Source organism: Ptychodera flava, assembly GCF_041260155.1.
Source record: "Ptychodera flava strain L36383 chromosome 3 unlocalized genomic scaffold, AS_Pfla_20210202 Scaffold_25__1_contigs__length_14229661_pilon, whole genome shotgun sequence".
Classification (NCBI taxonomy): domain Eukaryota; kingdom Metazoa; phylum Hemichordata; class Enteropneusta; family Ptychoderidae; genus Ptychodera; species Ptychodera flava.
In genome coordinates, this window is record NW_027248279.1 from 3,629,495 (window position 1) to 3,646,315 (window position 16,821).

The 16,821-nt window shown below is 38.7% G+C and overlaps 1 long non-coding RNA gene across 1 annotated transcript in view; it reads left to right on the forward strand.

Moving 5' to 3' along the window:
• Window positions 1-16,786, forward strand: part of LOC139125666 (uncharacterized) — a 91,996-nt gene extending 75,210 nt beyond the window's left edge. The window contains exon 3 of the long non-coding RNA XR_011550328.1: window positions 16,680-16,786. This is a non-coding gene — a long non-coding RNA (uncharacterized lncRNA). The remainder of the gene's footprint in view (window positions 1-16,679) is intronic.
• Window positions 16,787-16,821: the final 35 nt, after the last annotated feature.

The following is a 16,821-nucleotide window of genomic DNA, read 5'->3' on the forward strand; positions in this document are numbered from 1 at the left end:
GAAAGTTTGAAACCACTTGTGATTCAGGATTTACTCAAGAGGATGCTTTTAAAAATGGGACTTGTAAATGTTTGTGAACGAATGGAAATGTGGCTATATTGTTTAAAAATGCTAATAAACATCGGTTGGCAGATCGCAGTATGGAAAATGAACTTTGATGGAAATCTTTGACCTCACGACAGCAAAATTGGGGGTAACTGACTTTCTGATGATAAAGTTCAGGGCTCGACGTAAGGTCAAATCATCCACTAGCCCGAAGGACTAGTAGCAGCTCATTTTTAGTAGTCCTAAATGAAATCTACTAGTCCTGCTCAAGCAAAGCCAAATGTTGCTCTCATGTTGTAAAGAGGTGTATATGACTATTCTCATATTTTTTGTCGCAAAGGTTTTTAAACCCAATAACTAACTTTCATGCAAGACTAGCACATTTGCTTACTGCAAAATGTTTAACTTTGAATCATATATAAACCACAAAAATAACCTGAATGAAATGTCCTGTGTAGGAGGAGAGGTCATGAAAATAGCCTATTGCCATCAAGAATAAAATCAGAGGTAGGGATGAATTTGTTGGAAAATCCTTCATAGCTCAGGTAGTGCGCCATTAATTTGCAAAGAACATGTTTGTTCATGGTGGGGACAGATTTGTTTCTCCAGAACTGAAATTCATACAGCCATTCACAAATGTTCCAGTGGAGTGCCTTCATATTTTGACATATATCATATTTTAAAATTGACCAGCTTGTGGGGAGGACCTCTCATTTGTAATAATGGTTTGTGAAAAATTTTGTTTTTAATAGTAAAAATGTTGCATGTCATTTTACCATTTCATGTGCTTGTGTCTTTTATGAGTTTTTGCCAGTTACTGGTAACACAATGTGATTAGCACAAAAATAACCAATGACTCCCAGAAGTGATTGGATACGACAGTCTGATACACCCATTTTATACGTTGTTTTTTCAGTACTGTTTTAAGGTTCACTTCACTGTTATTGCCCCAATAATTTACACTTTTCCACTAAAATGGCAAAACAATAAGTTGCTAGCACCAAGTTATTATCTGTGAGGAATTCCCTCACCTGTACAAGCAGTAGCAACTTGCCATAGCACTGTTTTGGCAAGCTAGATGGCTCTTTATAAGATCAGCTTCAATCAAGCTAGGGGGTCTTGACTATATATGGAGGTCAGCATGTGGAGGCATTCTAAAGCAGGGTCAAGCTGGCTACGAACTATCGGAGGTGTTGTTTGGGAATGCCCCTGAAGAAATCTTGAGAAAAATCTTCTTTGAAAGGCAAGGATACAGTGTTTGAACGAAATTGTGGGGTTGCTCATGTTTTTAGGCGAAGTGATGAGCTTCAAGCAAACCAAAATACACGACGTGCAGAGGTAACCGGAGAAGTCGGCCAGTTGCGAACTCGGCCAACGCCGGGCCGACCAACTCGGCCAGTGGGAGAACTCGGCCAGGAGAAGTCGGCCACTCACAACAAAGCAATATGATTGCATACACATTCTCTTAACAGTTGAATATGCCAAACAATTTAACTTTTTACTACCATAGTTTTTGTTATTTTGTCGGTTTAATACTACTACGAACATTCAGTAAACAACTCGAAGTCAAAGAGTACGTCCACCCTGCAAAACATGTACGGGCTGCCTCAGTGTTTCTGCAGATCGCGCGCGTACCGTGTTAAAGTTCAGGCAAACATTATGCCATTTCTTCAGTAAAATCATGGCTTGATGACTCTTAACTAATTTGCTTCACCATCTCCTATACTTTTTTAACGATCTTCGAGTGTAACTATGACGATGGCTGCAAAACTCGCTACCACGATCGTGAAAGAGGTCATTAGCTATTATAGAAGTCATGGTAGCAATGTTATCGTTACTTTTATGGATGCTTCTAAAGCTTTCGATCGTGTGAATCACTGGTCATTATTCAAGAAACTGATCAACCGTAATGTTCCTATTTGCTATGTGAGATACCTTTTAACCTGGTACAGAACGCAGGAAATCTCTGTTCGATGGGGCTCCTGTATTTCAACACATTTTACTGTTAAAAACGGTGTGAAGCAGGGTGGTGTAATATCCCAAAAATTTTCAATGTGTATATGGATCATCTTAGCCATAGATTGATTAATTCTAAGGTTGGTTGCAACATCGGTGGTATTTTGTTAACCATCTGATGTATGCAGATGATATATGTCTGATAAGCCCGTCAGTGAAAGGAACTCAGATACTTTTAAATATATGTAGCAATTATGGCGATATTCATGATATTGTTTTCAATACAGAGAAAACTGTATGTATGTGTATAATTCTCAAGCGATGTATGATGGAACATATGCCGGCTGTTTATCTCAATGGAGTTAAACTGCGATTGTTGAAAAGAAAAAGCACCTCGGCTATATGTTGGCAAATACCTTCAGTGACAATTCTGATATCGAGCGTCAGAGGAGATCTTTTTATATCTCTGCTAACATGCTTTGAGAAAATTTTCTATGTGTTCTCAGAGTGTTAAATGTAAACTCTTAAAGCATATTGCTATCAATTGTATGGTGGTAACTTATGGGTCAGCTATAATAAAAGCGCCCTGAAACAATTGAAAGTTGCTTACAATAATGCTGGTCGCATACTTCTACGATATGACAGACGCAGCAGTGCTAGTACTATGTTTGTATATAATAGGATTGACACTTTTGATGCTTTGCTTAGAAAGCAAATCAATAGTTTGATGAAAAGGGTTTCTATGAGTGAGAACCTAATTATACGTAAGGTGTATGATGTTGTGTACTTCACTTCTGACTTGAGGAAAAGATGGATAAATTCAGTCTTCTAATCTGTGTTCAGAAATATGTCTTTATGGTCTAACCCATAAATGAATATTTCTTGATGTAACCTTTTTTGTATCATTCTTTTTGCCAATCCTGTAACCATTTATATATATGGACATGCTCATTGTCCGAAATAAAGAATTAATAATAATAATAATAATACACCGCCATCTTTAATTTTACGTGCGTTGAAATGTGATCTGTGAAGTTTGCAAACATTACGCTCATCTTATGAATGACATTTAGATCGCTTTCGCATATAACCTTAGTAAAACTTCAAAAAAAGAAACACTATAATGGAGTATATATTCTAATTGGGTGCATACTGTACTGGCCGAGTTCGTAACTGGCCGAATTCGTAACTGGCCGAGTTCTCCAACTGGCCGAGTTCGCAACTGGCCGACTTCTCTTGTATTCCGTGCAGACAATTCCGTTTGATGCTCAGCGTTGCATTGAGCCATGTTTCCCGGGCATGTTACTGGCATGTACAGTACAATTTGATTCTCCGTAGCAGGTAAACTGTTTCATTTGAAGTTGGTGATCAATAAAGTTTGCTTCACTGTTTCACTGTCCAATTTGTTTGGGTAAAAGTTAGTTTATTTTTATATGAAATGATCGAGGCGTGGTTCATTCTTATCGAATGAGTGGCATGGCCCGGCGTCCCATTAGTTTTGTAGGGATAAACTTTCCTGGACAGCTACGGAACTTGAAAATTGCACTAGTCCGCAGGACTACCTCCGAAGACATTTTTACTAGTCCTCTGAAAATTACTAGCCTCGGGCTAGTGGGCTAGCGCTTATGTCGAGCCCTGAAGTTTAGTTCATAAGTAGTAAGATTGTAAAGTGTCCTTAAATTTGACAAGCAATTTTTTGCTCACGTGTTCACGCACGCAGCGTTTTATGTGTGTCTGTCTGTCTGTCTGTTGGTCCGATATCTCAAAAACGGCGGTTTCCCGTTACCTGCGTCTTTGTGCTTGTCACTGAGGCGGGGACCAGCCAACAGAAAGACACTGGGGATTGTCTTTAATCCGTTACCTTGTCCACAACACAATTAGGGGTTCACATCTAGGTCCAGGGCCCGGCCAGAACTAATCCGGCAGAATGTGAGAAGATAAGCTAATCTTTTGTCCGCGTTCACATTACGTTCAACGCTGTCCTAGCCTAGATCATTGGTAGCGTCTAGCCGACCGTTGACCTTATACAGGTCAAAATATTCATCAGATACATTCCAGTTCCTACATAGAAAATCATGTCATCCAAAATCAAACTTCAAGGGCCTAATCAAAGGCGAAACATTAAGGTACACGAGGACATGTAACAATGAAGAAGACTTCAACAACAAAGTCAAAACATTTAATGAAAAGCTATCACTGCGAGAATATCCACAACAAGAAATATCAAACATCAATGCGGAAACAAATTACGCTACACGAAGAACACATATAATCACAAATAAATACACAACAACAACACAAATAAATTGATATTTGCTACCAAATATAGTCCACACATCTAAAAAATAGCGTCAATGACACTGTAGCTCCCATCCTGGACTATTTAGTGTTTGTTTCTTGGTCAGATATTTGAACATGTGTGAAAGGGATAAGTGCATGAAGTGAAAATACTTAAATGTAATGTACTGGAGACAGTGAAATATGTTTAATGTATTTATTCAGAATATAAAATGAAAAAAATACAGAATTAGAGATATATCGAATACTGTGATACAACCATTAACTCAACAAGTCATTTACAATGACATAGTCCCCCATTTTGAAGTAGGCGGAAAATTCAGAAAAGTAGGCGGTAGCTTCTATGTGCAACCAGGTTCCCTGGGCGGGCGGGGGGGGGGGGGGGGGGGGAGACAGTTCTGAGCAATTTCATGCATTCTTATACAGTGTATAAAAGGTTATTTCAACATACACAAAGGGGGAGGGTTTCAGGGAGGGGGTCCCCTCCCTGTGTGCAGGAAATTTTTAAAATTTGAAGACATTTTGGAGTAATTTCATGCATTATTGATTGTATGAAAGACCATTTCAGCATGAGAGTGTTAAGGATTATATTTAAATTTGAAGACATTTCTGAGCAATTTCATGCATTCTTATACAGTGTATAAAAGATTATTTCAACACACACACAGGGGGGAGGGTTTCAGGGAGGGGGTCCCCTCCCTGTGTGCAAGAAATTTTTAAAATTTGAAGACATTTTGGAGTAATTTCATGAATTATTGACTGTATGAAAGACCATTTCAGCATGAGAGTGTTAAGGATTATATTTAAATTTGAAGACATTTCTGAGCAATTTCATGCATTCTTATACAGTGTATAAAAGATTATTTCAACAAACACAAAGGGGGAGGGTTTCAGGGACGGGGTGGGCAAGAACTTTTTAAATTTTGAAGACATTTTGGAGTAATTTTATGCATTCTTGTACAGTATTAAAGACCATTTCAGTATACAGAATAATCATTATCATTGCCAATTACAACATGTTTTCAAGGGATAAAGTTTAAAAGAAAAGTCAGAAAAATTAATTTGATCTCACTCAGGCCTGTCAACTGCATTCAGTTGACAAGGATAATAATAGCAAAATTCACCAGACTGTTGTGTAGAATTATGTTTAGCTCATGACTTGAACAAACATTTTGAAATACATCATAGAATGGGGCCTAGGGTTTTCACAATCCAGTAGATAATGATCCGCTAGAATCCTGACCAGCCTGGCTGTACAAAGTGTTTTACTGATTTAAATAAACTTGATTGACGATACAGTAAAACCAAAGAGTTTATTCAATTCAATGAATTATAGGAACACAATTTTCAGTGAATTAATTCACTGTACTAATTTCACAATAAAACGAATCCGCGAGCTGATTATTGATTTTTGCTGATGTTGAATATAATTGAAAAAGAGACCTAAATTTCAGTGTTCATGTTTGATAAAACCTCAAACGACACTGAACGCCAGCCTGTACTACGCCGTGTGTGTACAAAGTACCGGTAGTCAATTGTAACACAGTACACACAACGCCATCTCCACAACGCGATATCGGTCTACCTGAAATTTGACACTGTGATCGACGTAGCGTTTGAATAGTACGAATAGTGAGACCAAGTAATTTTTGTTTGATTTGATCTAAACCTCCAAAAACCAACACACAAAGTCAGAAAATCAAAGTTTTCAAGCGTCGATTTTCTCTTCCGCGATGCACACAACCACGGCCCCTCCACAAAACGCGATGTCGATCGACTGAGTTGAATATTGACATCGTGATCGACCACGGATAGATTGACGTGGCGTTTCGAAAGTATGAACAGTGAGACCCAGTAACTTGTGGTCGCTTTAGATTTGATCAAAAACCTACCAAACCCATCAGACTAGGCCCTACCCTTACGCAGAAAACCAAAGCTCTCAAGCGTCGACTTTCTCTTCCGCGTTTGAGCGAAACAAAAGTCGGCTTCATTCAGAAATGGTCGGCTATTCGCGGGCATAACGTAATTGTATGTTAGTCCAATGGTTCTACTCCGGAATGAAAAGGACGCGATGCGTTCTACAGACTCAGTACGCCCAAATAATCACGTGATGCCGGTACAAACAAACCCACATGTGTACGAACGCGTATGGAAATACACGTACGTCTATGCGCGTTTGCGCACATGGCTTTGTTTGTACCGTGGTCGATTCGAATTCCGGGTTTGGCCTATTTTCGGCTATACCCGATGTGAACGTCGGAATAATTCGGGCTGTGATCGGGCGAGCGAGGTTGACCTCGAGAGCGATGTCCAGTGTATAGTACAACACGTTCGCTGATCGCGGTACTACAGTGATAGCAACAAGTTCACCGCGTAAATTGCTAGACTACATATAGCCACATCGGCACTTCTGAAATATTATCTGCGGCTTGCAAGACCACCAAAAAAATCTAATTATTGTTATCAAAACCAGAATTTCCGGGCCAGAGAGCGAAACAGTGCTGTAAAGTAGCCGGCCAAATACGAAAGTAGCCGGTCAATTTGGCCGGCATCCGGCTAAAAATGAACACGCTGTGGGGCAGGGAAATGTGGTTGTTAAGAAGTATCACTGGAGTGTATATGTTGAGATCTATGGGCATATAGGTCTATGTCATTGTTCCCAATCTGAAGCACATGAGGCATGTCTAAGTTATGGTTCTAAATCGGGAAAAAAAGATCTGACCTCCAGTGGTATTGGCCAGCCAAGAAATACATATGCGCATAATAAATGAGGTACAAGATGTGACATCTTAAGGTCTAATATCCTATCAAAATTGGAGGGTATAGAACTTGTGGTTACTGAGATATGCATATATATGTATAATCAAGGTCAAAGGTCATCGAGGTCACATGACACTTTGAAAAAAAAATTATATTGCTAATTAATCCCTATATGCCAAAAAAACAGACCTCTAGCTCTATTCGCTTGACCAGAATGAGGTGTGTGCATAATTAATGAGGTAAAGTGTGTGTTGTCATAAGGTCTCCCATCCTACTAAATACAAAGGACATAGCACTTGTGATTACTTATTTGACATAAACATATATTCTAGGTAAAAGGTCATCAAGGTCACATGACATTTGGTCAAAAAATTTCTCTCCTATAGTTATCACTTTATACCAAAAATCAGACATCCAGCTCTATTGGCTTGCTCAGAATGAGATATGTGCATAATTATTGAGGTACAGTATGTGGTGTCATAAGGTGTCCCATCATACCAAATATGAAGGGTGTAGCACTTGTGGTTACTGATTTATGGACAAATATGTATATTTGAGGTCAAAGGTCACCGAGGTCACGTGACATTTTGTCAAAAAATTGTATTGCTAAGTTATCCCTATATACCAAAAATCAGACCTCTAGCTCTATTGGCTCGCTCAAAATTAGATATGTGCATAATTAATGAGGTACAATATGTGGCGTCATAAGGTGTCCCATCATACCATACATGAAGGGTGTAACACTTGTGGTTACTGAGTTATGGACAAATATGTATATTTGAGGTCAAAGGTCACCAAGGTCACGTGACATTTTGTCAAAAAAATTGTATTGCTAAGTTATCCCTATATACCAAAAATCAGACCTCTAGCTCTATTGGCTCGCTCAAAATTAGATATGCGCATAATTAATGAGGTACAATATGTGGCGTCATAAGGTGTCCCATCATACCATACATGAAGGCTGTAGCACTTGTGGTTACTGAGTTATGGACAAATATGTATATTTGAGGTCAAAGGTCACCGAGGTCACGTGACATTTTGTCAAAAAAATCGTTTTGCTAAGTTATCCCTATATACAAAAATCAGACCTCTAGCTCTATTGGCTCGCTCAAAATTAGATATGCGCATAATTAATGAGGTACAATATGTGGCGTCATAAGGTGTCCCATCATACCAAATATGAAGGGTGTAGCACTTGTGGTTACTGAGTTATGGACAAATATGTATATTTGAGGTCAAAGGTAATTGAGGTCACGTGACATTTTGTCAAAACAAGCGACCTAGCGGCCGATATAGCTCCGCTGTGTTTATGTAGAGAATAACTATTTTTGAGACATGTTGATGAAGAAGGGTGGAAATCTTTGATAGCTCGATGCAGTGGCCAGAAAAAAGTGGCTAAAATAAGCTGCAAAAATACGCAATTGAAGATTTCATCATACTTTGAATGTATCACATAGGATCATCCCTAAGAACATGTCAACCAAAGCTATCTGATTAGTAATTTTTGAGAATAAATTTTTTGACCAAAAATGGCAACAATTGCCTCCAAAAGTAAAAATTGCAGATTTCATCATAATTTCAAAAGATCAAATTTAGTTCATCTATAGAAACCTGTATACCAAATTTCAAAGCTGTTAGACAAGTACTTTTGAGAAACGCATTTTTGACCAAAAATAGGAAAAATTGCCCCAAAAATTCAAAATTGCAGATTTCATCATTATTTCAATAAATATCATTTAGTTCATCTATGGAAACCTGTATACCAAATTCAAAGCTATCATATGAGTAGTTTTGAATATACACATTTTTTGAACAAAAATGGCAAAAATTGCCCCAAAAATACAAAATTACAGATTTCATCAGAAATTCAATATATATTACTTAGCTCATCTGTAGAAACCTGTATACCAAATTTCAAAGCTATCAGACCAGTACTTTTTGAGAAACACATGTTTTGACCAAAAATGGCAAAAATTGCCCCAAAATTACAAAATTGCAGATTTCATCATAATTTCAATAATTATCATTTAGTCATCTGTAGGAACCTGTACACCAAATTTCAAAGCTATCAGATGAGTAGTTTTGGAAATACACATTTTTTGACCAAAACTGGTAAAAATTGCCCCAAAATTACAAAATGTAGATTTCATCATAATTCAATAACTATCATTTAGTTCATCTGTAGGAACCTGTATACCAAATTTCAAAGCTATCGGATGAGTAGTTTTGGAAATACACATTTTTTGACCAAAAATGGCAAAAATTGCCCCAAAAATACAAAATTACAGATTTCATCAGAAATTCAATACATATTACTTAGTTCATCGATAGAAACCTGTATACCAAATTCAAAACTATCAGACCAGTACTTTTGAGAAATAAATTTTTTGACCAAAAATGGCAAAAATTGCCTTAAAAATGCAAATTTGCATATTTCTGCACAATTTGAACAAATCTGAAATGGATCATCCTAGGGACCTATGTACCAAATATCACAGCTATCTGACTGGCAGTTTTGAAGAAGAAGATTTTAAAGATTTTTTTACCAGAAATGACAAAAATTGCCTTAAAAATACAAATATGCAAATTTCGCCATGATTTGAACAAATCTGACTGAAGGCACCCTAAGCAAACTGCATATCAAATTTCAAAGCAATCGGACAAGCGGTTTCAGAGAAGAAGATTTTTTTACCAAAAACACCAAAAAATGCCCCAAAAATACAAATATGCAAATTTCACCACGATTTGAACAAACTGAAGTGAGGTCACCTTAAGTGAACTGCATATAAAATTTCAAAGCAATGGACTTGCGGTTTCAGAGGAGAAGGCAATTGTTGACGGACGACGACGGACGACGGACGACGACGACGGACGACGACGGACGACGACGGAAAATCAACCTATTTGATAAGCTCCGCGTCGCTGACAGCGGAGCTAAAAATTGTATTGCTAAGTTATCCCTATATACCAAAAATCAGACCTCTAGCTCTATTGGCTCGCTCAAAATTAGATATGCGCATAATTAATGAGGTACAATATGTGGCGTCATAAGGTGTCCCATCATACCATACATGAAGGCTGTAGCACTTGTGGTTACTGAGTTATGGACAAATATGTATATTTGAGGTCAAAGGTCACCGAGGTCACGTGACATTTTGTCAAAAAAATTGTTTTGCTAAGTTATCCCTATATACCAAAAATCAGACCTCTAGCTCTATTGGCTCGCTCAAAATTAGATATGCACATAATTAATGAGGTACAATATGTGGCGTCATAAGGTGTCCCATCATACCATATATGAAGGGTGGTAGCACCTGTGGTTACTGAGTTATGGACAAATATGTATATTTGAGATCAAAGGTCATCAAGGTCACATGACATTTTGTCAAAATATCCGAGATATCTGCGTAAAGGATGGACTCACGATGGGAACAGATGGACGAACGGACGGACATGACCCAATCTATAAGCCCACTGGACTTCATCCGTGGGACTAAAAATTGTGTCACTGCATCCTTTTTGCAATATGAATACCATGAGAAACTAAATTTTATTTTTCGTGGCCTTATACATGGGCGTCTATGGAGATCTGCCTTATACATGGGAGTCTATGGACGTGTTAACTAAAAATATGCAAATTTCACCACGATTTGCCCAAATTTGGGAAAGGTCACTCCTATGCACTTCCATACCAAGTTTCAAATCAATCGGACTTGTGGTTTCAGAGAAGATTTTTTTGACCAAAAATGGGAGAAAATTACAAAAAAATTCATGAAAAATAGCAAGTCCAAGATACTGACCCAAGATGTGCACAATCATTTCATGTCAGCCAAAAGTACTTACATGCTAATTTTTCATGTAATCTGCTCAGTGGTTATTGAGTTTTTTCAATTTTGACTGTTTTCACATTTTTTCACTTAATTTGCATATTTTTGGCAATGACAACTTCATTTGAACAAAATCTCATCTACAGCCCATCATCCATGTACACACCAAATATCAAGATGAAATGTACAGCGGTTTGCGTTTTGGAGTTTTTGATGTTGACGGACAGACATACAGACATACAGACATACAGACATACAGACATACATACATACAGACATTTTCCTAGCCTATAAGAATAGCTTCCATTGCCATATATACATATGGCTATGGGAGCTAAAAAGACATCAAACAAGCACTCCTGAAGAACTGGGAAGAAATAGAAAAAGACCAAACACTAAATAATTTATTCACGATGAAACCGATCATCGCTTACAAAAGAAATCCAAACATTGGCGACACACTCATAAATGCACAAGTACACAATCTTAGAGAAACGACCGAACAAAATGAAACACAACAAACTGACCCAATGGCAAAACATAAGTATTCTAGCCTCCTTGCTAGACGAACAAAACACTGACAATAATTAAACCACGAACAGTGAAACATAAATCTAAGGAGAGCAATCTCCAAAGAAAACCAACTGAGGAAAGAAACCACACACTGGTTTCGAAACGTAGCGTCAAAGGATCACCCTGTCATTCGACAGCGAGATTACGGCTACGTCTCGCCATGGCTTATATCTACACCAATAGCCAAACACACAAAATCAAACACTAACACAGAGAACGAAAAAATAGTGCAGGCGATGTGTGCAGCCACTTTCCCTTTATTACAAACGCTGTGAGATGATATTGTAGGCGATTCGATCCCTTGACGTGCCGTCCATCAGATTTTTCACCATATCTTCGTTCTTCGCTCCGTAGCCCAGTTGACTCCTCGACTCGCCATGTCTAAAATGATACTGAATCGTCGAATAGGTCAAAGACTACACTGCATGTCAACTACAGAGGGCGTCAACTGGGACCTGAGTCGGACAAAACGCGTTCACATACGCTGTTTACTGCTCGGCCAGAGACCTGGGTCGGCCACAAACCACCCCTCTCGACTAGGACAGAAATTGTCCGGACAGTGGCGGCCAGAACCGTTCACACCTGTTTTTTGGGTCGGCCACGAACCTGGCTAGGACAAGGGCCTAGTCTTTTTTGGCTAATGTGAACGGCCCTAATCTTAATTTTCTAATACCGTGAAAATCTCTGAACTTTGCATGATTTATTATCATCCCACATTTTCAAGCATAGGGACATTCCCTCCTTGTATGTGCAGAAAACTCTGATATATTACGAAGTAAGTCACGTGATTTGATCTTCCATCCATCTGACAGTTAAGTAATCAGATAGAATTCCTTGATTTCCGTTATCTCCCACAATGCACTGCGAGCAGACAGATACTGCGTGGAGTGTTGTGGTTGTGCGGGCAGAGACTCGGTCTAAGGGAATTAGTGCTTCTTGCCAGTAACCAAGACGACGTGGTTGGTCTTTTTGCATGGCTTATGAACTTCTAGGTAGGTTTTCACATTTGTTGCAATACTGGATTTGTAACGTGTTTTCATGGTGTTTTTTTGAAGTTTGAGACCACACCCATTGTGAAGCAGATTGGAGAGGCCATGTGCTTTCCCAATTGGACTGTGCATGTGAGCCATTCTGAATCTCATTAAGCTTCCATATTAATAGATTGATTTGTTGAGTAGTTTTGTACTTTTTTTTGATTCTTGAATACCAATAGTTCGACAGAAAATGAACTTGTTCACCTTGACATAAAGTGACTAGAATGGCATTGCCATGCCAGGGATTAAGACCCAGTTGATATCACGATCTGCTGACTCTAGAGCGGATGTAATTTGTAAGTGCTTTTTGTCTTTTTGCATGGCTTATGAGCTTCTAGTTTCCTGACATACTAACCCATTGACGGAAGCATTTGGACTGCTAATGAGATAATCCCAGGAGAACTGTCTGGAGGACATTTTGTATGTATCAGTTTCCCACTCAAACTGGAGGAGGTTACATCAAGGAATTTGTAACCGTAGCAACAGGATCGACGTGGACTCTGAATCCTGAACAATCCTGGAGTGTCTATTGAGTGAACACTGTAATTGATATGAACTTGGATAGGGACGTATCTAGAGTTTCTGTTTGTATAAACAGTACTGCCGGCTAATCATTGTAGACTTTTTATCATCATTAGTGTGTAGTGAAATAAACCCCAATATAAACTGCAACGCAAATTGTACGATAATCATTCTTTCCTTCGTTGTTGATTGTGTGATACAAACTTGGGCCGGGTTTATTGCTGGCGCAATAAAACTTGGAACTCCGAAGTCCTATATCATAGGGAAACCGCTAGGAATATCCCTATATTGCCAAGTAATCAGCCAACAGCGGTATCGCTAGTGCATTGGATCATCTTACAGTTTGTTTGTCAAAAACACTGCGGGGTGCCCATGCTGTGTCTCATAGACAAAACACCATAGCAGAGGCCGTTCATTTTGAGTGAACGATGGTACAATAAAGAATGGACGTTTTGAGTAAAGTTACATTGGTAAATTTCAATGACCAGGGAACCTACATCTGATTTTAATCATATTGGCCTGAAACCAGCTCGCCCGTTGTTTGAGATTACACGTTCGTACCGCGTTCCTAGTGTTGCAAATTCACACCACCACCACCCCCTGTCGATTTAGTCTGTAAATATCAATTATGGATGGTAGAATCGATACTGTCTATGATTTCAATTGGAACAAAAATTTTTCGATAGATTGACTAACACAACCAAAATTTTAAGCATTATCTTCAACTTCAAAAAAAATAAGTCATCGCCTTTCCTTAACATCGCCGTTTTCGTTGAAAATGCTCCATTTGGCATCAGTCGATATGAACGCTCAGGTTTGCCTTGGCCGTACTGCCTGAGAGATGGCTACTTCTTTAGCTATTTTTTTTGAGTTTCGGTAAAGATATCGCCAACTATTCCTTTCAGTGCACAGTGCAAGTCTGTTTACGTTTGCAGGAAAAATATATAGTTGCCTCGCCCAACAAATTGAATTTGGGCGAGTTGGTATCGGGCGAGCTGAAATCGGGCCAGATGGTTCTTGGTGGTTTGAAAAGGTACCCGTTTTGCACTGGGTAGATTAGAAGCAAAATGTAGGTTATCAACACCATTGATGATATGACTTTTTTCTCACCGTGTTGTCTCATTTCTCTGTAATTTTTTGGTGATGGCGATTTGAAAATATCAATTTCTTGTCCGCTGATCATGGCGATTTGATGTAGCTCTCAGAATGTACGAAACGCCGACGTCACTTGCTGCCTGCCAGGCCACGGGAAATTAGAAAAACACATTTTCAAACTTTGGGTCAAACCAAGTTTACTTTCTCGATCGGATACGTTGAGGTCAAAAAACAAACTTTGCCATAGCGATTAAAATCTGCAGCATTTCAGCGTTCTTTGCAATTGATGATATGATTGAAACATTTTATTCAGACTGTCCTTTTACATCGTATGTTTTGTGAGAATAGTATGTGCCCACTTCAATCGGATACCCCTATGAATAATGATACGTCAAGGCCGAGACTCAGACAGGGCTAGGGTGAACTTTGCCTTTGCCTCTGAGGATAGGTTTTCAGAAACAAAGCCGAGAAAAGGTTCTGGCTTTATCTACGGTTTACTTTATTCTTCAAAATCACGAAAGCCATCCATGGCGACCGGAGAGGTTATGGCCGACAGTTGAAGGATGCTTGTAACAAATTCCCCGCCAGGCCGTGCGCCAGCAGCAACGAGTCGGACTATCCATGCTCGCGCTTTATTTCAACTTGATAATCAGCTGATACACTGAAACTATCCGAAAACCGAAACCTTGTCTGTATTAGTTCTCACAGAATTTCGGTACGACATGTCGGATAAAAGAATGTCGGAGCCTGAAAGTTTTACCTAGCAACTTTATTAGAAACTACATCGGTGCACGGCCGATAAAATACACACCGGTACCATACCATTGGTCACTTACACAACCATCTATTCCTCACTGTCACACTTAGAATACGCATCCACTTTAAACCGGTCGACAAACCGGTTTCTTCGAACGAAATTAGAAATTTACCGACGTTGAATTTCATTCAATGAAACACTGTCGGTTAGACGGGAAATTGTCGAAGTACATGCTCGAGGTAAGATGGCATCAGGCGATGGGTGTAAAACGTGAAAAAGGTTCATGTACAACATTATAAGAAAGAGACGCACATTGTAAACCTCGACGTAAGCTGATCACTTTATAAAAATAAAAGTTAAAAATACAGATTTCACCTCAATGCCGGGCTTAATTTACAATTTTTGTGAGATAGTGAAAATGACGGCATTTATGATGACACGCCTGCATAACGAAACGAAGCTAAACGATAGCAGTTAGACCTCCATGACAGTATACATATACCGTTTTCTCTCCTGGTCCTGCACTTTTTCTTCATTTTGAAAGTCTGTCAAAAATACGGTTGCTTCAACAGGTTCTCTACTCATCGAAATTTACCAATGTAACTTTACTCAAAATTCAATCCTTTATTGTACCATCGTTCACTCAAAATGAACAGCCTCTGCTATGGTTTTTTGTCTATGAGACACAGCATGGGCACCCCGCAGTGTTTTTCATAAACAAACTGTAAGATGATCCAATGCACTAGCGATACCGCTGTTGGCTAATCACTTGGAGATATAGGGATATTCCCAGCGGTTTCCCTATGTATATAGGGACTTTGGTGTTCCAACTTTTATTGAGCCAGGAATAATTGACTGGCTAAATTTAAAGTCAGTTTAATTACCCGGTTACAAAAATGTTTATTCCCTAATGTTATATGGATGCCATATGTGTGAGTTCTAACCCGATTGAAAACACCATGTTTTCTACCCTAGGCTGATAGCTCTGCTGGTAGACAGAATAATCCATGGGGCTGTCTTTTGCCCTATTTCTAACGATATTTGTTAATTGCTTCGATGACGTTTGTGTGCGATGTGTGATAGTGAGCGTGCGAACGTGAGTGCTTCTGAACTCTACAACGTGTTTAGGGGTCTCAATAAGAAAAATGTAACAACTCAGCTGGTTATTGAACCACTCTTTTTTGAGAGTGGGGATTTGGCTGCACTGTTCTGTCTGTTGCTTCTCCACTAGATGACTGGATACTGTATGTTGTGAGTTCAAACCCAATCAAAAAACCATGTTTTACATAAAATATAATGTTGTGTTTTCTCTCGCTTAAGGTAGAATGTGCTTCTGGAAAAGGTATTCTGACTCTCAAACTGTGACAATATTCTCGTGACCTGGCACTTTTGGGAGCTCATTTTGAAGCTTATTGAGTACTAAATTTGTAGCTGCTTTATTTTGTTAAAGTGGGGAAAATTTGTTTTCCCTCATTGAGATAACAGGAATGGCAGCCATTTTGCATCTAAAATATCAATAAATATTGGGTAATCTGTTTCTCTATTACAAAAAGTTGCACGCTGACCTGTAATTTTTATTTTTGATTTTGAAGTCTGCATGAGGAAGTTTGCACAAAAGTAAGTATTTCACTTCCAAGGGTGAACGACCTTAAAAAAATTGCTGAATATTTACTATATGCAGTAATTGCATGAAGTTTAGTTATCATCACTCCATATGTGTGGAGTTTACAGTAAAACTGACTATTTACTGTAGTTAATGTATACCTGTCTGCATCTATGAATAATTGCAATGCAACCTTTGTATGACACTAGGTCTGTCTCAGAGACAACGTTTGATGGACTAGATAATCCAGCCATAACACAAAGAGACACCAATATCCATGGAGGACACAGCCATGAAAGAGAATCAACTACAAAAGGTGACTTGTTTATGTTGTCTTCATTGCAATCTTTC